Source organism: Ambystoma mexicanum, chromosome 1p (genome assembly GCF_040938575.1).
Source record: "Ambystoma mexicanum isolate Mex_15411 chromosome 1p, UKY_AmexF1_1, whole genome shotgun sequence".
Classification (NCBI taxonomy): Eukaryota; Metazoa; Chordata; class Amphibia; order Caudata; family Ambystomatidae; genus Ambystoma; species Ambystoma mexicanum.
The window spans coordinates 765,866,945-765,891,726 of record NC_090921.1 but is presented as its reverse complement, the minus strand read 5'-3'; the positions used below and the strand labels follow the sequence as shown (position 1 = coordinate 765,891,726).

At 44.4% G+C, this 24,782-nt stretch overlaps 1 protein-coding gene and 1 long non-coding RNA gene across 2 annotated transcripts in view; one reads left to right on the top strand and one right to left on the bottom strand.

The window, feature by feature from the left end:
• Positions 1–854: 854 nt before the first annotated feature.
• On the bottom strand, positions 855–16,106 carry LOC138580436 (uncharacterized). Its single transcript, XR_011304259.1, has 5 exons — positions 16,028–16,106; positions 4,160–4,218; positions 3,825–3,869; positions 3,535–3,582; positions 855–3,188 (listed from the first exon to the last, which is right to left on the bottom strand). It is a non-coding gene; the product is annotated as an uncharacterized lncRNA (long non-coding RNA).
• A 37-nt stretch (positions 16,107–16,143) lies between these two features.
• The window catches only part of LOC138580428 (protein S100-G-like), a 56,138-nt gene continuing 47,499 nt past the window's right edge, over positions 16,144–24,782 (top strand). The window contains exon 1 of the mRNA XM_069650968.1: positions 16,144–16,307. The gene's annotated coding sequence lies outside the window, so the exon portion shown is untranslated. The remainder of the gene's footprint in view (positions 16,308–24,782) is intronic.

The window sequence follows — 24,782 nt, the reverse complement described above, 5'->3', positions numbered from 1 at the left end:
ATTCTGGATTAGTTGGAGGGGGCATACAGAGGAAGAGGGTAGTCCATCCTTGAGAGTACCATAGCTCTAGAGACATTGAGCTTCTGGGGGAAGGTGAGGAAAGGTAGAATCCCTCTCAGGAGGTGAAGATGAAGGTTAAAGTGGGCCTTCTTGAGGAGTGAATGAAAGAGAAGAGTCAAAACACCCCAGAATTTCTGGCTTCAGAGGAAGGAGAGGGAAAATAACCAATTGATAGTGGCCTGAGCACAGGGGGGATTCAGGGAACCAGAGTCCCGATGGGAATGATCTCAGTCTTGCTAGCATTGATACAGAGATCATTAGAGGTGCACCATTACTGGATCTTTTTGTATTCGGCCGTGCAAGTGCAATTAGGAGTAGTGCAGGGGATGGGGATGGAAGGAGGAGCAGAGTAGTGGACTAGTGCTGGAGGAGGGCCAGGGAGGGATGTGCTCATGGGAGCCAAGGAGGAGAACCTCAGGCTAAGTGCAAGTACAGGTGACTCACAAGGGTGGTATGTGTAGCCACCAAGCAAGGGCCCGCAGGGCAGTGCAGGAGGGGGTGAGGGGTGTTTGAATTGACTTGGAAGAAGGGACTGTGATCATGTAACATTCCATAGGGTGAGGCCATCAGTCACAGTGGCCGTGGGGTGATTAGCAAGGAAGGGAAAGAGGGAAAGAGGTGGTGAAGAGCAGATTTCTAACTGGTGTCTGGAATTTCCTGATGTCCTGCTCAAGTCTGAGGGTGGTAGGGTGGCAGGGAGGCTATTCCAAAGGGAGGCGCTGGTGGAGGAGAGAGACCTGCACACCACACTCTGTGCAACTTTGTACAATTAAAAAAAATGACAACACTGTGTAAACGGTTAAAACAGGCTTTATGTATAAAAACAGGGAAACACACATTTCAATATTGAAGTCAACCATTCAACAAGTTCAAGTTTGGGAGGGCAAACCTCTTTGGCAATGTTCTGTGGCATGGACTGGGTTCTGGGAACAAACTCAGGAGCTATTCCATGGGCCTCATTATAAGGTTGCCGGACTAGAAACAACGGTAGTGGTAAGTTTGCTGGTACCATTGTTTACGGACCTACAAACTGCGAGTTCTGCGAGCGGATGCCTTTCAGCCCGCCAGGTCTGACCTGGCGGGCGGAACAGCACCCACTCGCAGACCTTAACCGATGCACCGGCACCATTCCTGAATGGTGCCGGTGCATCCGTCCTCCCCATCCCCATTAAGTCCAATGGGACTCGAATGGGAATGGGGAATTACCGGGACCGCCGGGTCTGTAATGGCCCGTAAATCCTAATTGCCGGGCGTCGAAAAAGAATTACTCCGGCGGCAGCCATGCCATTTTAACTGGCACGGCTATCGTTAGACTCGTAATGAGGCCCCATGTGTTTGAATGGCCAGCATATTCAATGTCAGACCTTTTACAAATTCGAAATCCATTGGCTGGAAGATTGGCTTTGCCACCCACTGTTTGCTTCTTTTGGTAAACTCCCTGTTGTAATAGAGATTACCAAATGTTCAGACAGTTTTAGATTGTTCCGTGGCAACGTTCTCATTATGTGGAAGTACAGGCAGTCTTGTTCTGGTCTCCATAATGTCTATTGAGAAATGTAACCTTTTGGGCCTTTACTTTAGGCAGAATTCGGTAAGTCCTCTCATGTCTCTTGGAAGTGTTTTGTCATACACAATTTTCTCGAGTGCTGTGTGACGAGGGGAACCTTACACCAACCACCCTTTCTTACGCTCATGCTCCTTGCTCAATGGCTCATGTGCACATTCATGGAAATGTTCATTTTCTACCCAGGAATGTTTGTTAGAACAATGGTGCATCAATTAACGTAATTTTTTTAGCAGCATATCTACAGATCAATCACATGTTTCTGAGCTCCACCAAAGATGGCTGCTGATAGAATGTGACCAACTTAAAATGTTTTCTGTAGCCTTTTTTTCCAGCTGTTGTAACCTTTTTAGAAATTGATTTTGCAACATGCAATACATCATAATGATGCTGTATGTGTGGGAACTGCTTTCGCATGAACTTGGCTATTGCCACATGCCTGTCAGTGGCTATCAGGCCTATTTGCATTCCTCTGGACTGCAGAAGTTCAAAGGATGTATTGAACCTTTATTTTCCATTGCAAACGAAGATGTACATTCAGAGACTGGCACAACAACAGAACTCACCATTTGTTGGGTTTCCATGTCTTGTAAGTGGTAAGTTCAGTGTTTCGTTGAAAAACCAGGACTATCACACTGTCCATCACCTGCAAGCCTGGGCCTTTTTCCATGTAAAGCATTGTCCAAAGATATTTCTTCATGTTTCCATGACTGACAAATCAACGGGTACAAGAATTATTTCTGATAGGTGTAGTATTGTTTTTTTTTAAAGGAACCCAAGACCCAAAAATTTTCAGAAACTTGAAATTTTGCTGAACGTTGATCCACTGAACAGCAAAGTAGATGAACAAAGTAAATTTCCAGCAGGCACTTTTCGAAGTATAGGTTGCCCAGACCATGCAAATGTGTTAAGGTTGTGTACACAGCTAACCTTGATCTTTAGATGTTTGCCTTTAACTACACAAGCAAAGTTCACCAATGGCTCCCCACAAACCCTCCTAAGTAATTTTTTATCACATCTTATCATTTTCATAATCACAATCGGGCAGCAGTCAAATACAATGTATTTTGGCTCCCTTAACAGCCAATCGTCATGCAGTACTATGGTTTAAGATTCCATGCTGGCAGATAAGTGCTCAACACTCGGAAGAGTTAAGTCCAGAACAAGAGCACATTTGTGAACTGCTTGCAAAGTTGCTTGACTTATTTCAGTTTGTGATGTTTAAGGATTTTGCAAATGTATTGGGGACAGAGTCGACATTTTCTCTTCCTTAGATTGTATTATTTGAGCAGGTGTGAGCGTTTCTGCAAGCAATTCTGATAAATCGTCTGTTATTTCTGTGTCTTCGTGAGAATTATCTTGCTGTAGCAATGATCCATGGTTACATTAGATGGGTCACTGGTAACAACTCCAGACACTGGACATATGCATCACGGCGCAGAATATTTATTGAACCATGCTGAGCATCAAAAAGTAGCTGCTCCCAACTGACATCTGTTTGGCAAGCCACTTCATTAGTTTGAGTTGTTGTCTGCGTCTTCATGCTCCTCTTCTTACTCGGTCTCTGATGGATGAAAAGAAACATGCTCAATTTTGTGTACACATACATTATATAGGAATTATACCCTCAAAAGGTAATATCAACACAATCCTTCAGAAACAATTGATTCAGATTTAAAAAGACATCTTTGTTTACTCTTTTTTCTGTATTTTCCTTGGACCACAAGACCAATCTGAAAAAAACATTTTGAAATTCTATCAACCATGCAATTTGCTCTTCAACTGCTAAATTTATATATACACATCTATAAGTAGCCAATTTCAGTCCGCTAAAAATTTGAAAATGTAAAATTATTACATGAATGTTATCAATGATGATAACTTGAAATTTATAAATATTTCATGTATACCTCAGAGCCATGGGTATCTTCAATTTTTGCCACTTCAGTAGTACATTCCTTAAACATAACAAATTCAACAAAAATGATTACAATGTTAAACAATGTAATATGAAAATCATTGATCTCACAAACTTAATCTTGAGACAGTTCATCTAATGATTATCCACCTCACAATATCTCTTTAAAATGTTTTAAAAGGTAACGTTAATCGGCTGTTTACAGTGTGGATTTTATTATGGACATATATTCTAACACTGTGTAAATGTAACATTTTTAAAAAGACAGATTTGAAAGTGTACCTGATAAACTTCAGTGATGTCATCGGGAGTTGGTGTGTGATCATCCTGCAAAACATATTCATTAAATGATGTGTTGCCATTTTTTTAAATAGCCATTACATTTTTAAACAAGCAGATAATGGTTATGAACAAAAACATATTCCTTTCATACAGTTAGTCAAAGTGTTTATAATTCAGTAACAAATTATGTTTTATGGTGTTTTTCTTCAATTGTGGCATTAGTTTGCAAGGAATACGAAGAGGCTGCTGAGATAATGCATAGCAATTTGCAGACTGTATTGATAATTCTAACCAAAAAATGTTAATATAATTCAATATTTCATCACTTTTCATACCTCATCTACCAGGATGGTTGCAGTACAAGAATAGTGCGTTGCTGAAGTTCCAGCCTCCCCTATATCAAATTAATAGAAATAATAAAGATGTAAAAGGAAAATCAAAAAATAATTACACTTAAAATAATGTTGGACAATATGTGCATAGAAGCTTACATGCCACTTAGACAAATTTCAGGATTGCTATGTACTGAAACAAATACATCTTTTGTATAGTCAGATCTGAAGGATAGTTGTACAATCTACCCCCTATAATTGATTCATGTATTAACGGCATTGTGTAATAGCCAATGTACATTATTGCTATACTACATTAGATAACATGAAAAGCGATAATGTAAGGTTCTGTTGAAGTCACACAGCATCACCATTTGGATGTTTGAAGTGTCTGTGCTTGTACTACCATCACTGCAGTCTACGTAAAGATAGAGATGCTAATCAACACATTGAACCAACAGACCTATTTGTAAAAGACGCAATGTACAATTTTTCGAGAAGGCACACATTGCTCCAAACTTTTACTGTATCCCTAAACATGGGATACAGAAAGTAATCTACAGTTATAAATTTAAAATCCATGGTACATTGTGCCATGAAGTAAACTTGTGTAGTAAAATGTAAATTTAAGTATTCCCCCAAAAATCCCAAACCTTCATTATGTTATCTGTTCACAGACTAGTCCAATGTATTGAATGATCATTTGAAAAACATACCATATAGAAAAAATGTACATTGTTCAATACATCACAAATAATCTGCCCCCACTACACTGCTCACCTGTTGTATGCTGCAATGCAGTTGCATTCAATGTGAAGACCGGAGACAAGCATTATGCTTCAACTTCTATTTATTACTCCTCAGCAGTTTCAACAAAAACACACAAGAAAATACTGAAAAGTATCTTCATCCACTTTTCTTTTCTTGAAACTACAAATCCCAAAGACTCTGTAGTCCAAACCTATCTGAGTCCAGCTATGACACTCTTCCTGTTCTTGGACTCCTCCTCTACCAATTTAACACTTCACAGTGTATTGTGCCTTGATTGAGTTGTAGTTATTCAGGAATAAGGGAATAATGTAAGATATTATATTGTACACATGTGTACATGTGTTTTATATTCTACTATATCGCAGATAAGCATTAGAAATTGTGTGCAAAATAGGAAAGTCGCAGTACCAGCAACCAGAGCTAGAGAATGCATTAGAGAGCGCGACCGCAACGCAATGCAGAATTGTGATTAGATATAGGTAGTATATGTGTATGGTCATATTGTCACTACTGAGGCAGGAAGCCCCGTGCTGCACTATCGGCACAACCAGGGGCTCGCCCAGCCTCATAGCTGCGAATAACAGCAGCCCCCACCTTTCGGGGGAGCAGAGCTTAGCATGCACAAAGCGCTCCGGCCCCCTCCTTTAGGGAGGCAGAGCCATAGCGCTGCAGTGCATCTCCATTACATCTCAAGCTACAGAGAGTGTGAAAGTCGTATGCCAGCCCGGCGGTGATTTACAAGGCTGTAAATCGATAAACGTAGCACGAGCTACGTTAAACAGCAGATAAGCCTACGCGGTCCGGATGATCAGCATATACAGCACAGACCAGCTGATTTAATAGCTCAGAAGAGCTGAAACGCGGCACAGGAGACCCGCGAGACAGGGAGGAGCTCCTCTCAACACAAACTGGCCTCAGACAGCCTGACAGTGAGGCGTAAGGCCATCAAGATTATAAGTACACACAAAGACTGGTGCTAGCCACGTAGCACATAACATAAATTAATAATAATATATATAATAAAGAACATTAGTAACAAGAGCATCTTGATCAACGTAGCCGTGGGCGGCAAAAGACACACGATTCAGGCACACAGCACATGCACGTATGTCGGAATTCGAGTGGAGTGAGGAGGAACAGCCCCTTGACCTCGCTGCCAGTTTTAAAGAAGTGCTGGGAAGCTCTTTGATAGATGCCATGGCGCAAGGGGTAAGACCCCTACAGGAAAGGCTGGAGACGTAAGGAACCATGCTAAGCCAGCCCCGAGAGAGCACCAGGGATGAGGACAGCACACACACAGGACCGTCAAAAGAAGGACAAAAGGGGAGTAGCCCGACCCGAAAGAGAAAGCCCTCTTTTGACCCCCTGGGTCGACCATACAGGGTAGAGAACAAGACCACAGAGGCAGTTGACGCCTTTGCCAAGCTGAAAGAAGTTTCTTGCAGAGCCAGACAGTGCCAGGCCTCACGACCCCCTTCCCAGGGGAAGATAATATGGGTAAGTAAGACCCAGGCTCGGAAGAGGTGCCAGCAGAAGGGGAACTATCCTCTCATGAAGAGGAAGAGAAACCAGAGGAGAAGAGGGCAATACACAGCGGGGGTAAAAGAGCCCGAATGGGAAAGCATCTGGACGAAGAGCCAGAGGAGATCATAGACATGTTTGATCCAGACAGTTTCAGAAACCCCAAATCCTCAGATTGGCATGAGACTACGGAAGGCCATAGACAAAGAGACGAGGCAACGCCTGCGCGCAGAATGTCCGCGCCCAGTTCTTGCAGGAAAAGTGGAGGAGACACCAGAATTGGACACTAAGATGCTGACCTTTGTGTCAAAGACCAGCAAGGATCAGAGGAAAGGAATAGACAGATCCTGGAGGAGTTGCCAGGATAAGGTGTAAGATCTGTCTCTCCCACTCGCAAAAATAATGGATCTAGCAGAGAGAGCCAGCGATACGGAAGAAGAAATTGATCCTGATGCTCTAGCTAGCTGGACCCAGAGAGCAGTCTGCCTACTAGGCAACACGAACAGCGCCATTTCTTCGGAGAGAAGGAGAGGTTTGGTACTCAAGATTGATCCTAAATTGAGTGACCTAGCTTCCTACGAGGCTGGGGAAGCGGCGCAGGGTCTCCTCTTCGAGGAGACCTTCGGCAAGGAAATGGGCCGGTTCGTCGGCACCTACACTTCGCTGGACAAGGCGCAAGCGTCTATAAGAAAAATCTTCACCGGGTAGAGTTTTTGCCGGGACCGGTTGTTTTCAAGGAGGAAGAAGACCCCATAATCACATGGCACAGTAGTGGGAGAATAAGCAGCAGGACTCCTTCTTCCTGGCCAGAGCACGATTTCCAAGAGGGCGCAGAGGAAGAGGAGCCGGCCGAGGCCAAAGCTTTACATCAGGTGAGAGTCACAAAATACCCACCAGTGGGGGGGAGAGACAGTGATTTTCTGGGACAGTTGGCACGCGCTTTCCAGCAATACTTGGGTTTTGCAAACCGTCAAAGGTTTGCAGCTAGAGTTTATGCAGCAGCCCGTACAGACATCCTGGCCCCACCAGCCACACTTAGCGCAAGCAGAAAAAGAAATCCTAGACCACAAGCTGAACCAATTGGAAAGGAAAGGAGCCATGGAGAGATGCAAGACATCCCCCAGATTTGTGAGCAATATGTTTCTGGTGCACAGAAAAGAAAAAGTGCGACCAGTCATAAACTTAAAAGAGCTGAACGGCTGGATCGTATACCGCCACTTCAAGATGGAAGGGAGACACCAGCTAAGGGATTCCCTAAGTGAGGGCGACTGGTTAACAAGATTACATCTAAAAGAAACATACCTGACAGTACCAGTGCAGAAGGAATTCATGAAATTCCTGGCTTTCCGCTGGAACAAGCAGATCGGGCAGTTCACAACAATGCCCTTCGGGCTGGCTTCAGGGCTTTCACCAAGTTGATGAGAACAGTAGCGGCGGCAATTCGAGAAAGGGTATGAGGATGATTATATACCTGGACGACCTACTGTTCCTTGCAGAGGACCGAGAGACGCTGGTATACCAGACAGCATGGGTGCAGGACCTTCTGACGTCCCTGGGATTTCTAGTGAACAGGGAGAAATCAGACACAGCGCCAGCGCAAAGACTGGACTTCCTAGGATTCGTCCTAGATACCAGAAAAGTGACGCTAGAGTTACCGGCTCGGAGGATAAGGGACATCGAGAGGGAGATCAGAGACTGCTTGAGCAAGCAGATGATATTGCTCAGAGTCCTAGCAAGGATAGTAGGTAAGCTAGCAGCCTCCATCCAAGCTATTTTTCCAGTCCAGGTCCACTGCACTATTGTGCACTGCAGAGATTGAAAATCAAGCACTTGCAACAGGGTTTGAAATACCACCAACAGATACCCCTAGATCAAGAGTCCATTACAGAACTGAGATGATGGTTGAAGAATATGGACGCCTGGAATGGGCGTGCCATTTTCAGAGATCTACCAGACCTAGTGATAGAATCAGATGCCAGTCGGATAGGCTGGGGAACGAGATGCGGATCTCTGGAAATAGGAGGGAAATGGAGTGAAGAAGAGCTCCGCCTTCACATAAACTGCTGAGAGCTCCTAGCGGGCCCCTTCGGAATCAAGGCGTTCACGAAAGGGAGAGTGAGTTAATGTGTCCTCAAGATGGACAACATGTCAGCGGTCAGATGTATAAACCACCTAGGAGGAACAAGGTCCTTATTGCTAGCGGAGCTATCGAAGGACTTTTGGCATTTATGCCTGCAATCAGGGACTTCAGTGACAGCAGAATACCTGCCAGGGTCACTGAATGTAGTGGCTGACTGGAACTTGCGATACCTGACAGACTCCAGAGACGGGAGACTGGACACAGCAGTATTTCAGTGCCTGAATCAGTGGGGCCCAGTCCACGCAGAACTGTTTGCGTCTTGGCTCAATTCGCAAACACCCAGCTATCTCAACTGGAGGCTGGATCCCGACGCACAAGGCACGCATGCATTTCTTCAGAAGTGGACAGGAGAACTGCACTACGCGTTCCATCCATTCGTGATGCTGAGCAGAGCACTAGCAAAGTGTCGAAGGGAGAGAGCAGAATTGATTTTGATAGCACAATTGTAGAAGTCACAAATTGGGTTCCCAACACTAATGGAACTGATGACAGACATACCGCGAGCCCTCCCAGACGGAGAACGACTTCTCACGGACCCAGTTAGGTTGTATCATCCTCTGAGAGTGAGAGGGACTCTCGCGCTCATAGTGGGCAGGATACCAGGAGATCTGGGCGCTGCCAGACATTTTGTCTCAAGCTGTAGAACTCATCACAGAGTCCTGGGCACCATCCACTGGAAGAGCTACAACGCGGCTTGGACCAAGTGGTCGAGCTGGTGTAAGGGGAGACATTTTCATCCCGTTTCGGCCACTATAGTAGCTATATTGAACTTTCTAGCTCATCTTTTGCAAGATGGTAAAGCATTCCGTACCATCGGGGTGTACATGTTGGCCTTTCAGCAGGGCACCTGCCGATAGAGGGAGTCCCAGCAGGGGAACATCCAGCAGTAGCAAGTCTCATAAGAGGGGCAAGATATAAACCACCACCGGAGCCGAGATAAAATAAAGTGTGGGATGTTACAGTGGTGCTGCGCCTGCTGGCGAGTTGGCCAGCAGATAGGTATCTGTCGCTAAAGTAACAAGCGATGCTGTTATGTCTAGTGTCTTGCAAGTGAGTAGCATACATCAAGGCGCTTGAGATTAAGAGGAAGTCTTTCGGCCCAGAAGGAGTGACCTTTTCAATAGTCAAAAGGGCTAAGACAGGGACCACTACAGTGCACTATCCGTATTTCCGGAGTAACCCTAAATGGTGTCTAGCGAGGTGTATTAAGGAATACGAGAATAGGACAGCAGAGTACAGAGCAGCTGGTACTACACAGCTACGAATAGCACGTAGGAGGCCTTTTCAGGTGATAGCGACAACCACCATAGCAAGGTGGGTAAGGGAAGTGATGCAAACAGCAGGCATTGATTTAGGAATCTATGGAGCACCTTCAGTGAGAGGGGTGATGGCATCCAAAGCCTTCACAGCAGGAGTGCCTCTGCGGGAGATTATGCGAGCAGCTGATTGGGCTAGAGATAATACATTTAAAGAGTTTTATTTCAAGCCAATCGAAGGTTTGGCCACAACTGAATTGGGAAGCTTTGAACAAGCATAATGCTCGCCTCCAGTCTTGACATAGAATGAAGATTACCCTTGGTAACTGCACAGGGATTATTAATTCTATTAAAGACTAGGAGCCGAGCATTAATTTCCCACCCTGGCATGTATTGTCTAAAATTGTATGTAATGAATAATGAATACGACAGTACATGGACGCCACCCTGACATTGTCAATTGTATGATCCTTAGGGGAAGACAACAAGAATAATTGAAGGCCGAGGACCAACAAGCTCCAGAACTTGGGGGAAGAGAGTAGTGCAAGGGTGAAGCAACTCCAATGTGTCTGCGACAAGTTGGAGTTATTTGGCCTGTTGATGGGACATTGTTAAAAGGGTTCAAAACGACAGTTCAGAGCACGTAAAAGAGAGGAGGAGTCCAGGAACGGGAAGAGTGTCATATCTGGACTGAGATAGGATTGGACTACAGAGTCTTTGGGATTTGTAGTTTCAAGAAAAGAAAAGTGGGATGAAGATACTTTTCAGTGTTTTCTTGTGTGTTTTAGATGAAACTGCTGAGGAGTAATAAATAGAAGTTGAAGCATAATGCTCGCCTCCTAGTCTTTAATAGAATGAATACTCCCTGCAGACATAGCAGGGGTAATCTTCACTGGGAATTAATTTGTGATGGAGTCTGGGGCAACCCTTTTTAGTGAACTTTGACTGTTCGTACATATCTTCAGAGAAGTGCACGCTGCAGACGCGGAATTGATTGGCCCTCACGTCAGCCAAGACATCATTGGCTCCTGCTTTCCATCTCAGACATTGGAAACCCACAGTTGGACAGCCATTTCTTTACTAAATTGATATCCTTCGGAAAGATATGCAGGACTGTACTTTCAATTTTGGAATGGCTGGCATTGGGGCAACCGAAAACAATACATGAAGGCCTTTTTGGATTGTCTTTATAACCTGTTAAATAAAATAGAGATTTTAACACTGAGTAGTACGTCAAACATGCGTTGAAAACATGCACTAGGAAATATTACATTTGGAAGCATACTCACTAATGTTATGTGATAGGAGGATATGATATACCAAATATAACGCGCCTGTACACAAGTGTATCTATAAGCCACAATACAAGGGAGGGAAGAAAGGGGAAGACAAAAAAAACAATACTACAACCCCATATGTCACTCGGATTGTGTAAGTGCGACAATGCGAAGTGCAGGTGGAAGCGAGAGGGGGGAGTTCAAAGGTGGGGCTCGGGCGGAGTGGGAAGGCTCTGGGTAAGTTCAGACACAGAAGAGCGGCTCTGGGTAAGTCAAAGGAGGCAAGGGGGGCTATAGGGTTTACAGTTACAGCCCATAGGTGCGCAGTAGGCCCGGAGGCTGTGTAAGGAACACTGGTGATGGAGGAGGGTGGTACCCAGTGAGACTCGGAGGGTAGTCAAGCAACCAGTCGGTCCAGAAGACAGGTACGTTAGCAGGAAAGCGAGAGAGATAAGTCCCCAGGAAGGATTGTGGATGATGCAGAGGGTCTTCAACTTGATTCTTGCAGTCAGCAGTGGTCAGTGGAGATAATTCAGGGATGGCAAGATACAGTGTCTGGACTTGAGGCAAAGGATAAGTCTGTCAGCCCTGTTCTGGATTAGTTGCAGAGGGCAAAGAGTAGAGGTTGGCTGATTGAGGAAGAGGCTGTTGCAGTAGTCCAGCCTGGAGAGAACCAGGGCTCTAAAAACAGTCAGCTTCTGCGGTAAAGTGAGAAAAGGTGGAAGATCTGTGAGGAGGTGCAGCTGGAAGTGGTCCTTCTTGACACGCTCCGTGATGTGAGGAGAGAAGAAGAAAGTTGATTTGAATATGACAACTAGGTTTTTTGCATCAAAGGAAGGCGAAGGTAGAGGGTCCAAGGAGGGCGGGCAGAATAAGCGATTGAAAGTTGGAGAGGGGGTCCAATGAGAAGGATCTCAGTCTTACTGGCAACAAGGCATACATCGTTTGAGGCACACGAATCAATTTCCATGTAGCCTGATTGTGCCAGATAGCCACATTCACACTTAGCCTGCTTGTGCCAGATAGCCTGCTTGTGCCAAATAGCCTGGTTGTGCCAGAGAGCCTGATTGTGCCAGATAGCCTGACAGTGCAAGGCATAAATTACTTTTCAAAAATGTATTAGCAGAGTTTGCTAATTAAAGTTATCTTGATTAGCAAACACACCCATTAGATTAGCAATGTTGCACTAATATTTGTAATACCACCAGACGTTATTTGGATCCAGAACATGAAATGAGCATCAATACTGCATTTTTGTGTATCGCTGAAGTAAAATATTAGTGAGACGAATCGGGTCTTGCAAATTATTCAAAATTCCACTAGACTTGCAGGTTAAGTAATTTAGTTTACCTACTCGACCTAATAGAAATGCACTCAACCCATAGCAAGGGGTGCCAAAAAATGTAAATGCACTTTCAGTAAAATGGTGCAATTCACCACAAACCCACTTTGTTTGGCCCAGTGCTGCCACCCAGAAGCCAGCTATGCCCAGTGAAACTTCTTAGACATTTACTGCATAGGTTTCATACATCCCCTGCAAATAGTACTCACCCTTCATACACTCTACTGGACTATGCGAGTGGGTGAGTGGACTTTGCAAGCTCTGGCTAAGTGTCTTTAAAATGTAAAAGGTAAACTACATAAATGGACACACATATAAATAAATTTGGTAGGCTCTGAAAACAGTTTGGCCAGCTCTCTCCCGCGTATGCTAATTTATAATGCAAGCTCTCTCCCACAGGTGCTAATATATAATGCAATCATAATCATAGAGCGAAGTGAGCTCTGGAGGCTAACTACTGTGTGTGGTATTGAAGTAGATGTGTTGATATACAGTCTGGATGGGATGTAACAATTGATTATTCTTTTGCATAAGAATCTAGTTAGCCTTGTGTATTCATTATGTAAGAGGAACGAAAGTAAGAGTAACAGAGTATTAGGTGTAGCAGGCAGACAACTGGTCGAACTAAGTTGAATATTTTAGTTAACTTTCAGGGTAACTGGTATAAAACCGCTTGTGCGTTCAGCACCAGTTGCACAGATAAATGCAACCAGCATGTCAGGTCACAGAACTACATTTCCGAGTAAAAGCAGTTGGGCGTGGTATCATGTACATTTTCAATAGTGTTCACTCATCAATGTGATGCATCTTCACCAACAAACAAAATCTAGTTGACACTATGAGATTTAGATGCACTAACCTAAACTTTAGGGTAAACCATGGAGACCATGCAGTGTTTTACAGAAGCAATACTGTAGTTCTGCATTATGCAACAACTTAAATGGTTAGGAATGGAATTGAATGACTGTTTTTAATAAAGTTACACATACTGGTCTTTGCCAAAGACAATCTATCTTTGCAAAAGAGGATATGGGTAGCTTAATAAAAGTATCATCCAGATAACTTCTGGTTTTCAATTGTTTGAAAAAGAAAATAAATCTTACACAGTTATTTGGCACTTAAGAGTGGAGGAGATGATAACTATTGCACTCTCTCCATTAGCCCCTGTGAAATTGCAGTGAACCGAGAAGAAGGTGGCGAGAGCCAGCGAGGAATTCAGAGTGAACAGTGCTTTTATTGAACAGGGTAACTTAAATAGCTAACTTTGCTACACCAGTTTCAATGTAATTAGCAAACCTACAGAATTGCATAGCAAATTGTTACGCGACACTGCTTATTTTATGCCTTGCTGTGGCAGATAGCCTGCCTATGCCATATAGCCTGCTTGTGCTAGATAGCCACATTTCACACTTAGCCTGCTTGAGCCGGATAGCCTGGGGGTGCCAGATAGCGTCATTTCACACTTAACCTGATTGTACTAGACAGCCTTATTGTCCATTTAACCTGCTTGTGCCAGACAGCCTGCTTGTACTGGATAGACACATTTTGCATTTAACCTGATTGTGCCAGATTGCCACATTGTACATTTAGCATGCTTGTGCCAGATAGCCTGGGTGTGCCAGATAGCATCATTTCACACTTAACCTGATTGTACTAGACAGCCTTATTCTTCATTTAACCTGCTTGTGCCGATAGTCTGCTTGTGCTAGATAGCCTGCCAGATGGCCACATTATACACTTAGCCTGCTTGTGCCAGATAGCATAATTTCACCCTTAACCTGACTCTACTAGACAAGCTTATTCCAGAACGCCACCTTTCACACTAAGCCTGATTGTGCCTAATTGCTTTATTTGACTCTTACCTGATTGGACCAGACAGCCTTACTTCGCATTTATCCTGACTGGGCTGACCAGATAGCCTTATTCCGCATTTGGCCTGGCAATGCCGAATAGCCTTACTTCGCATTTGGCCTGATTATGCCAGACAGCCTGATTCTGCAAGATAGCCTCTTCAAATTTAACCTGACCGGGCCAGATAACCACAGTTAACACTTAGCCTGATTTTACCAGATTGCCGGGTTGTGCCTGATAGCCATAATTCAACTATACAGGAAAGTCGAATTTTGGGGTGTCTCTCAAACTACTGTGCTCTGAAACTTAGGCCTTTCTCCCCACTGTCCAGGAAACACTAACGTAGCATGTTAGTGCTGCTTGCAGTACCTCTTGGCAGTACCATCCCACGGAACAGATAACAAGGCCCTCCTGCCCCCAACGATTCCCACATGAGAAATACAGCTTTGCAATGCTTTCATCCCAACACCCCTGCATACCAATGTATCATCCAGACCCAGACCGCCGACCCTAAAACTTTTACACCCCTCGATCGATCACTAGGATCAGAGAGCAAGGCTATTGCGCCTTCACAAATGGGTTATGCATGAGAGCGAGGTGTGCAGCGAGGTGCAGGGTGGCATCAAACTATAGCCTAAAACGAAGGTGGAGGACCTCTGAAGTTGCTGATCGGTCTGGGAACGAGTGGAGTATGTGTGTTAGTGTAACCTCGGCTCTCCCTCGGGCTCATCCCTATATCTGCCAGATACATTGTAACAATGATTAAATAACATTGTTTTTGTAAGTAGCGCCCACATGTACGAAGATGGACAGATGAAGATGGACCTATGGTCTGGCATTCCATGTGGAGCAGGCCCTACATGTATAGGACCCCTCTAATTAGTTTTGTAGAATTGTACTGTCTGTAGTTACATCATCAGTGACGTTGTTTGTGCTTATAATGTGCTACACATGACTGCGCAGGGCAGAACTTTGGCGGCAAGCAGAGTTCTTTGCTAATGCACCTATTTTGTAGGAATAAATAATTGTTATCCACGCAAGCAATGCCTTGGGCTTTTTTCCCTAGCAGGTTGTATTCTTTCTGGTATGAGCATGCAGGGGTGTACCTTCAACTCCCACTCCAGGGCATTTTTGTTGCTTTTGCTGGTGGAGCTAGGGCACGGAACACAATTTCCATCCCCACCTGCCCCCTATGCCCTGCCAGCAAAAAACGAATGCATTCACACCAGCATGACGTTCACATTGGTACAAATGCATCGAGTCCCTATGAAATCCACCTGTTTTAGCCCCTGCTGAATGCACAGTGTTTCCATTTGAATCCATTATACATGCCATCTGCCATGCATAAATCGCAGGCGAATTGATACACACTACGAAGTGCAAAAAGAAAATGTAAAGGCGGTATAACCTGTTTTTACCTTCGTAGTGCAAATGATGAAAATTGCCCAGCGAGAACCTTTTTGCACGCCGTGCAAACCAAAGTGTGTCCCTGCGTGCAATTTGCTAAATATTTCAAAGGAGGATTAAAGTTCATTTTTTGGTGCTAGTGGATATGTTTATTCTGTGCTTCTTGTACATCGCAGCCGAATTGACTTAGACCTTTTTTTAAGCATCGCTTTGAGAAACTCATTCACAGAAAGCATTGCGTGCCTAAAACCTGCAGACTTGGACGGTGACCGTGAGTGCCAAAAAAAACTTTCTAACTGCACTTACCACGTTCACCGGCAGGCGCCGTACAGCGATAGACATGTTGTCCCACGGATGGAGGACTAGAAGGGAAGACAACGCCTACAGTAAAAAAAAAAAAAAAAAAAAAAAAAGAATAAAAAAACCTACATGGATCCTAACGGTTTTGCACGTCATTGCTGACTGAAAGGGGCAGGCTGTGTGGAAAGTATAAAAACTGCCCCCGCAGGACCCAGAAACAACTCCACAGGACCTGGGCACCACTCCTGACTCTAGCCTGCTGCCTCTTCCCTGACTGCTGTCACTGGTAAGGACCCGTTCGTTGTCTTTCTGGTGGTTATGAGGGGGAGAGGGGCGTTGGCCTGAGGATGAGCATTGTAGTCACGTTAGATCATGTTCTACATGTTACAGACCCAAGTGCCGAAAAGTAACGCAGTCTAGTGGTTGAGAATATAGAATGATGCTGGCTTCGTACGGTTATTTGTTTAGCTATATATTGCCCGGCATAGCTCCAGGGACCGGGGAGCGCTTGATAGGGAAAAGGTATCTCAGTGGAAGAATCTCCAGTAGGAGGCGCTGTTTTTAGAACGTTACTAAAAGCTGGGAGTGATAGGGCGAGGAGATCGTTTTTGTGATGGTACCACGCAGTTCTTTTTTATTTTGACAGTTAAAATGACTAGTAACCAATAAGAAATTGGTCAAGGCACAATGGGCTGAGCTCAGCTTCGAACCTTCCAGTAAGTAGCTCCAACTCTCCACCCAGAATTTGTGGGCTCGTTGACTGGCGTTTGTGTTCGATATTTATAGTAAATGTTATGTGAGCGCTGAGGCGTAGTTCAGTTTGCGGTGCCCCGTGCCCGCCGCAAAAAAAAAAAAAAAAAAACGGTCCGTCAGAGGGCTGCTACCGAGCGGAAGACGTGCTGTTGGAATTTCATGGATTATCCCGCCCTCCCACGCAACGTTGATTGGCTGCCAAAGTGCGCGCGCAGATGGAAGGGCGAGAGTGGGGGGGGGGGGGGTGGACGAATTTTCCGTTAGTCTAGCGCGTGACACTGATGCCTCAGGAGGAGCCTAGTACCAGGATCAAGTTAGGAAGAGGCACCGCTGACTCGCACAGCTAAACTACATTACCACGAGCCCTAAAATGCATCCAATAGCTAACATTACTTCAACATGCTCAACTTTATCCTATCGTATTTGTGTCTTGTTCATACCGCTGAACCTTTCGATTCCCAAGAGTGGGTGAAAACACACAATTTCGTTTTGGGTGGGTGCATGGGCTGAGCCATTCACAAAACTTTTGGGGTGCTGGATGGCAGTTTTGAAAGATGGTAGTGAGTGGGGTCATTAAGCCTATGTCGTTGTTGCTCCCCCCCCTCTCCAACCTCCCACCCTCAAGGAGGATGAATAGATAGTATGCCTTTCTTTTGCCCATTAGATGCATATTTCACAACCAACTCACCAGAGGTTATCAAGGATTTGTAACAAGTGCAGTCTTGAGCGAACAGAAGGGCTCACCCTAAAGGGAACACAAAGAGGGAACTGGGCTTGTTCTGTCTCCCACCGAAGCATAGCGAGGGAGAGCGAACCAACCCAGGTGGGTTCAGAGGGGTTCTCTCCCAGAGAAAAATGTTTAAATAAGGGGTTGAAATGGTGAATTTTACAGTACTTAGGTAAAAAGCCACACAGTTTACAATCGGTTTTGTAGGGTAAGACATAAAGTCAGATACCAAGCCACCAACAATGCACAGGAGCATTTTCAAACACACTTTCATAATGCCTTTGCCCACTGAATGCCAGTACCCCACAAGTGTAAAAAACATTTTCATACCGATAGTGCCCAAACACATCCATTCCGGTGCTCCTATATATGCCAGTATTCCTACATCAGAAAATACTCATGTTTGGTTTGCCCATGATGCCAGTAATGATACTATAACAAAACATTTTCATGCTCTCTGCCAATATATGCCGTATCCCATGTAAGAACATGCTCTTGTCGGCTTTGCCTTAATGCCAGTTAAAAAAAAAGAAAGCCATGCCACAGTAAGAAAATATGCCTTTGCTGGTTAGCTGGTACAATAGCTGAGTGGGTTGAGCCCTTGCTGTGTCAATCTGTGTGTGATCTGCAGGTCACAAGTTTAAATGTCAGCAAGGCCCACTCAGACTTTTATCCTTCTGAGGTCAATGAATGAGTACCAACTTTGGTTGGGTTATAATTGTATATAAATATGTTCTTTGTACATTGCTTTGGTGAAAGCACTATAAAAATAACAATCATTATCATTACACAAATCCCCCATATAATATGAACACTCATCATGTTGTATTTGCCCCCTAATATCAGTAGAAAATGTCATGCAACAGTAATAAAATATTGCTTTACGGGCTGCACAAAGGACCCCCGACCTGTCTATGTAAGAACATTCAAGTTAACTTTGACCTTAACACCAGAAAAAACAATGCCATGCCACAGTTGGGAAACATGCACTCCCTATGTAAGAACACTCACAAAGCTGGCTTTATCCTTAATGCAAATACAAAATTCAAATGCCGCAGAAGGACCCAGCAAGCCCCATTGCAGTACCCTTCCCCTACTGCAACCCCTCCTTCACATAACACTCAAATTGCCTTAGCTTTGTCCAAAAATGCCAGTAAAACATGCCATGCTCCTGGCAAAAAATGTTAATGCTCCAATGCACGGGCCATGCTCGGACTGGCCTACAGGACAATACCCAAACCAAAAATGCAAAATGCTAGTGTGGGACAGTTTATTTGGTCAAAGTGGCCCACTTTTTTGGCCAATGTGGGCCAGTTTCATAAGTTGCTTCACTATGCAGCTAATAGTTTTGACCAGTGTTGCTGGATAATTATTCTTTAAAATGCACAATTTGCATCACATATTATTAAAAAATTCCCCCTTGGGTACTATTCAAATATTCTGTCACAAAAGGAATGAATAGCCATTTGCAACTGTGGGCCACTTTTCCATTGGTGCCCGAGACAATTTTATACTGCAGTCCTAGCCTGCCACGCGCAAACACACACACCCATACAGCTGTCATTCATAGGAGCACCCAGGACATTCACACTGCATTCTCATTCACATGTTTACTCGTACCCATGTTCACCATTCACACTGCATTTATTCATATGCGTGCACTTAGACAACCCCCATATACAAACACATACACACACTTACACACACCTTCACATGCATGCATACATATATACATGCATACAATCCACACATACACACAAACAAAAATGTTTTTTTTTTCGTTACCTGTTTCCCTCTGGACCATCTCAGGCCCTTCTCTCTCCACAGATCTGCATCTCACAGGCTATTTAGTGAAACATAGGAACGCTAATCATTGGTGGCACAGGCCAACTAAAGTTGAACCCAGCAGTTAAGCCTTTAGCTTCCACACAGGGGGTCTCTTGATATCATCCCCTGGGCAGGCTTTCGATCTGTGAACGTTTGCTGATGCTGCAAACAACTATTCTCTCACCTTGGAGAGCGGTGTACTTACTTTTAAAGTTTAGAAGTATGTTTAAAAGTAACTACACAGCTCTCTGAGGTGACAAATGTGACAGCTTTTTGCCATCTATGTCAGGGCTGGTCCTCACAGCAGAGTGATGACTGCTTGCTGCATCAAAGTGAGAGGGGTTCAGCAAGCATGGCAACATTCCGAAGCCCCGAAGAGGGAGATTTCAGCACCGGAATTGGGAGAATGCATTTTCTCCATAGGAATGCATTGGGGATATTGTTATTTTAGGCGGTAGACAGTAAAAAATAGCACTGTTTTTACTGAAAAAATTGGGAGTCTCCCACCTAAATCGGGAGGGTTGGCATGTATGGTTCAGGCCCCAGAAGCCCATGCCTGGCGCTACCCATGTGTTGGTGAGAGTCCATTGAAGAGAATGGACAGAAAAGGCACTTGGCGGGTGACTAAATTGATTACCTTGCCAGTGACAATTGCCAAAAGCGCGGTGAGGTCTGCACATACAGGCCAACATATTTCAGAACCTCGGAGGGAGAGTATCCCAGAGAAATCTGGAGAATTGAATGCCCCCCATTCGATTGCATTGGGGATAGAGTTATTTTGAGAGGGAGACAATAAAAATAGCAACGTTTTTCTTAACAAAATCGAAGTCTCCCACCTAAATCGAGAGGGTTAGCATGTATGCATGCGTGTTCAGTACAGTATGGATGGCTACGCTGTGATCAGGTGGGCAATGCTATTCAGATAGCTGGGCTGCACCCACCCATACCCCAATGAAATTTGAGCTGAGGGGCGGGGCTTTTTGTTACTCTGAGAGGGGAGAGAAGCCTTTCTTTAAACCGGCGGCTTTAAAGTTTTACTGTGTTTGTGCAGAAACATTTATTTGCACAAACGCACCAAAACTTTAAAGCTGCTAGTTTCAGGAAAGGCTTCCATCACTGCATTGCAGGGACGTCATTTGGGGGTTGCCCGAGGTCGCAACTGCGACCTCTGAGGTCTCCCTTGCGACCTCTGTGGCCACCCTTGCGACCTCAAGAAAAAAATGTTTTTTTATTTTTTTTTGTAATGTAAGCTCATGGGCTCTTTAGTTCTGGAGTGGCTGGCTTTCTTGTTAAAGCCCCTTAAAAAAAAAAAAAGAAGAACAATAAGAACAGGAGTGCCACAAGTCTAACACTTTCAGCACTGACCCTAAATAAGAAAGATTAGGAATACCAAATAATGTATCTTTCTGGAATTCTATACAATAATTGCTAGACTCATTAAAGGTTTATTTCAGGCACACTTCAGGGGGTGAGTCACTGATTTAGTCTGTTCTTAAACGCCTCAACTCAGCCTTTAATCCTTCTGAGGTCGATAAATGAGTACCAACACAGGTTGGGTGATATTGGGTGTATATTTTTTCTATATAAAGCGCTTAAGCGTAAGTGCTATATAATAACACATCATTATCATTTGGTCGTGGACGTCTGCTTATTCACAGTAATTTGATAATATGGGCCTATATACACTGATCTTGACGATACATATGGCGATCCATTCTTGCATGAAATGTACATCACATTATAGCGATATCGTAACCATATTTTCTGTAGTGTACAATGCTATGTGATAGCACTTCCTGTTTTGTCAACGGGTGAAAGGTCGCGTTCCATCGCATCCCACCATGTCACTTTGGGGTGGGGTCAAATGACATCACTTCAAGTGATGTCACCAAGGGATCAAGGGTTGTGTGATGTCACTTCCGCTACCCCAGGCATTTTGGTGAAATGACGTCCCTGCTGCACTGCCTTCCAAAAATGAAACGCACACATCCGCCCCTCCCCACGTATGCAAGCAAACATATGACAATGTTATGTGTTCTTTTACATCCGAGGAGATGTGTGGTGTGCACACTTGCTTTTTGTTTGGCAGAGATATGAGGGAAGCCTTTTCTGAAATTAGCAGTGTGAAAGGGTGTTGCATGTTAGCTCATTATGTATGTATACTTGTGTGCAATGAGTGTGTATGTAATGTATGGATGGATGATTGTGTGTGTGAATGAGTGTATGATGTGTGGGGGGCTGGGTGCATGTGAATGTGTAATTTTGTCTGTGTGTGTGTTTATGTGTTCGCTTATGTGTGATGCTGGACCGAGGAGTTGATTCTGGCAGGTAAAGGTGGGGAGGTGTGGTGGTTTGTAGAACAGGGACTGGTGGGGAAAGAGGGATAGGATGTATGGGCACCCCGCCAGACAACCCTTAGGGTAGAACAGAGGGAGCAGAGCCTCTAAATTTGCCCTGCCCCATTTCTAATGAGGCCCGTCCATAACCAGTTAACCCTCCCCCTCCCGAAATGTAGGTTTCGTTGCACTCCTGCCTGTGGTCATCGGTCACCGCCTGGGTCCGAGGCGCTCTGCATGGCAATCAGACATGGTCTCTGAAATAAATAGGCAATAAGACCTTGTCAAATGCAATGGGCACCCTTGCTGCCCTTACAAGTCAGAGAAACTAGACCAGCACAAGGTCTGTGCATGTCTATATGTGACGGGGATGTGTCAGAGCCAGGGGCAGGTAAAGAATTGTAAGGTGGGATGGATTACAAATCATCCGATAACCAGTGAGGAGAACTGAATCTCACACAGCCCCAGGGTGGCAGCCAAAGACGCCTGTGCCAAACAAATGCAGATGGTGTCGGGGTTCACACCATGGGAAGAGAAACTGCCTAGCCCAGGGAAGCGCATGCAGCCACCGAGATCATTACGCACGGGTGTGCGGTCATCACGTCTACCCCAATGAAACCAGACACAAGCTCCAAGAACATACACCAAGAAAAACAAACACGCGGATGCTCGCCTTGTTGTGACGGGGGACAACTCCTCCACTGATGAGTTTGAAGAGGAGCATTACGTAGTAGCGGCAGCAGTTGAAATGGGACACACGAAGAGAAGGGGAAAGATTCACCTAATTTCAGCCCTGGAACAAGGGAACAAGACATCAAAGAAAAAGTGGAGGCCCAGATGTCTCATAAAAGTAGGACAAGAAATGTTGATGACGGTTGACACAGGAGCCTCCGTAAACATCATGCTGGTGGCGATGTTCAAGCAGATGCCACCTCAGCCAGAACATAAGAATACAGACACCCTTTTATACGCTTATGGTTCCAAGACACCACTACCGGTAGTGGGACGGTTCTGGATGATGCTCAGCAGAGGAGACAAGGAAATGAAATCGAAAGTATACGTCGTTGACGCAAGCATAGAATGCCTACTCAGCTGGGAGTCTGCAGAAGAGCTGGGCTAATAAAATTAATCTGCGATGTTACAGACTCAAATGACGTCCAGGAACTATTAGAGAAGCACACCAGCCTACTCCAGGGCATAGAATGCCTGAAAGGAAAGCTAGTCAAGCTGCACATTGACACAACAGTGCAACCCAGAGCAGTGCTGTATAGGAGAAATCTGTTCTATATTCCTGGTTGCTAAAGAGGTGCATGAGCTCGAGAAAGCAGATATAATAGAGACAGTATCAGGTCCCATGCCATGAGTCTCTCCTGTAAGAGAATTCAATTCAGCACTACAGCTAAGTCAATGCCTAGTCTGGGAAACTGAATGGAAACCCTTATTGATATACCTTTATGTCCAGTTCATGCGTTCTGGATGACTACCCCTATATAACACCCCTCTCTTGGAATCCCCCTGACCCCACTGAGCCAAGGAGTAGTTCTGTTTTGCAAGTTTAAAGGTTTATTTGATAATTTAAACAATATATATATATATATCACGCTTTATAATAAATTAATAATTGAATATCACACTGAATCTGAGCAGTAATCAATAATGGATAGTCTGGCACTGGCACACTTGTGAATAGGAACAGAAGAATAAGGTGGTAGAGAATACTTTATATAAGTTCAGATGGATGTAATGTTGAATGAAAAATGCAATACAGAAAATACTCAATATGATTTCAACAAAACAATGTAATCACTTTTCTCTGGCAATCCCCTCCCCCCTTTATGCACTGCAAGGAAATGGAAGGAAAGCACACAGTTCTCAGAAATGCAATCAAATGTAATTCAGTTTACCCCAGCAAGCTTAGACTACAGATCGGAGTTTTAAACACAGGCCCAAAATGCTTTTACATGTGCTGGCAATGAAGTGAAAAATATGCTAAAATGCTTTTAATTCCCTCTAGAGGTTCAGGGTGAGTGGTATCAAGTTAATATTAGTCCAGGCTCACTCTAGCAATGATTCAGGGATGGTTCTTAAGAGGCAAACAAATTTTTAGCAAGGAAACTAAGGAAGCTTCTGTTTTCACACGTGGAGAAATTTGCAAATCGCGGCAAATTCGCGAGTGCGTTTTTCGCGATTGCGGCAAAACTATAGGGACACGGAGATATGAGCGATTAAATAAAGGTAGTTTTTCGGATTTGGAATGTTAAAATTCAAAGTGACAAGTGCAGCTTGCAACTAGAAAATGACAGGTGACAGCTTTACAAATGACAGGTGACAGTTAGGAGGCAGTTCTACTTAGATTAAAATAGCTTGGATTAGATTATTTTAACTAAGAGATTGGTTCTGCACAGTTCTGCTAGGTACTCACACTATATTCTTGAATTAAATGGGCCTCGCCACGGATCTGGTCAGGTTTTCTTCACTCGCCACTGACGGTTTCTGCGCACAGCGTCTGAGTCAGCTCTACTCTGCTGGTCTGGTCTGGGTCTCTGGTTCTGATCAGGTCTGTGGGTCCGGATACAGCGGTCTCCGTTTCAGCTGGTCTCTCTCTGGATACAACACTGCTCTCTGGCAAATGGCAAGGGTTCTTGCAAAGAATTCAAACAGCTCGCCCGGCTGTGATAGTGGCAATGATTTTAGGCCTGCTAAGGAGGGATTTAGCTTGTAGTTGACCTCTCTGCTACAAATTCTGAAGTAAAGTCTTGGTCTCTGAAGGTGGATAGATTGAAGTCTCTATGTTGGCTCTCTGAAGGTTGATGGAGGTAAAGTATGGATTTTCCCGGCAAAGCGTCCCGCAGCAAATGGATTTGAAGGTCCCTATCTGTCCTGTCTGTCTGCTTTTATGTGTTTTGAAAATGGGTGTGTGTGCAGCATCACTAGGCTCTACCCCTCTCCACTTGTCATTGGCCACTTCATCCTCTTCCCCTTGATTGGGGGAATGAAATGAAGTGTCATCATGATGCGGTCTGTTTATGGTACAGAGAACCCACCCCTGTCAAATTACACACAATCTATGTTTTGACCCAAAAGACATATTTGCACAGGTACACATTTGTTTAAAATT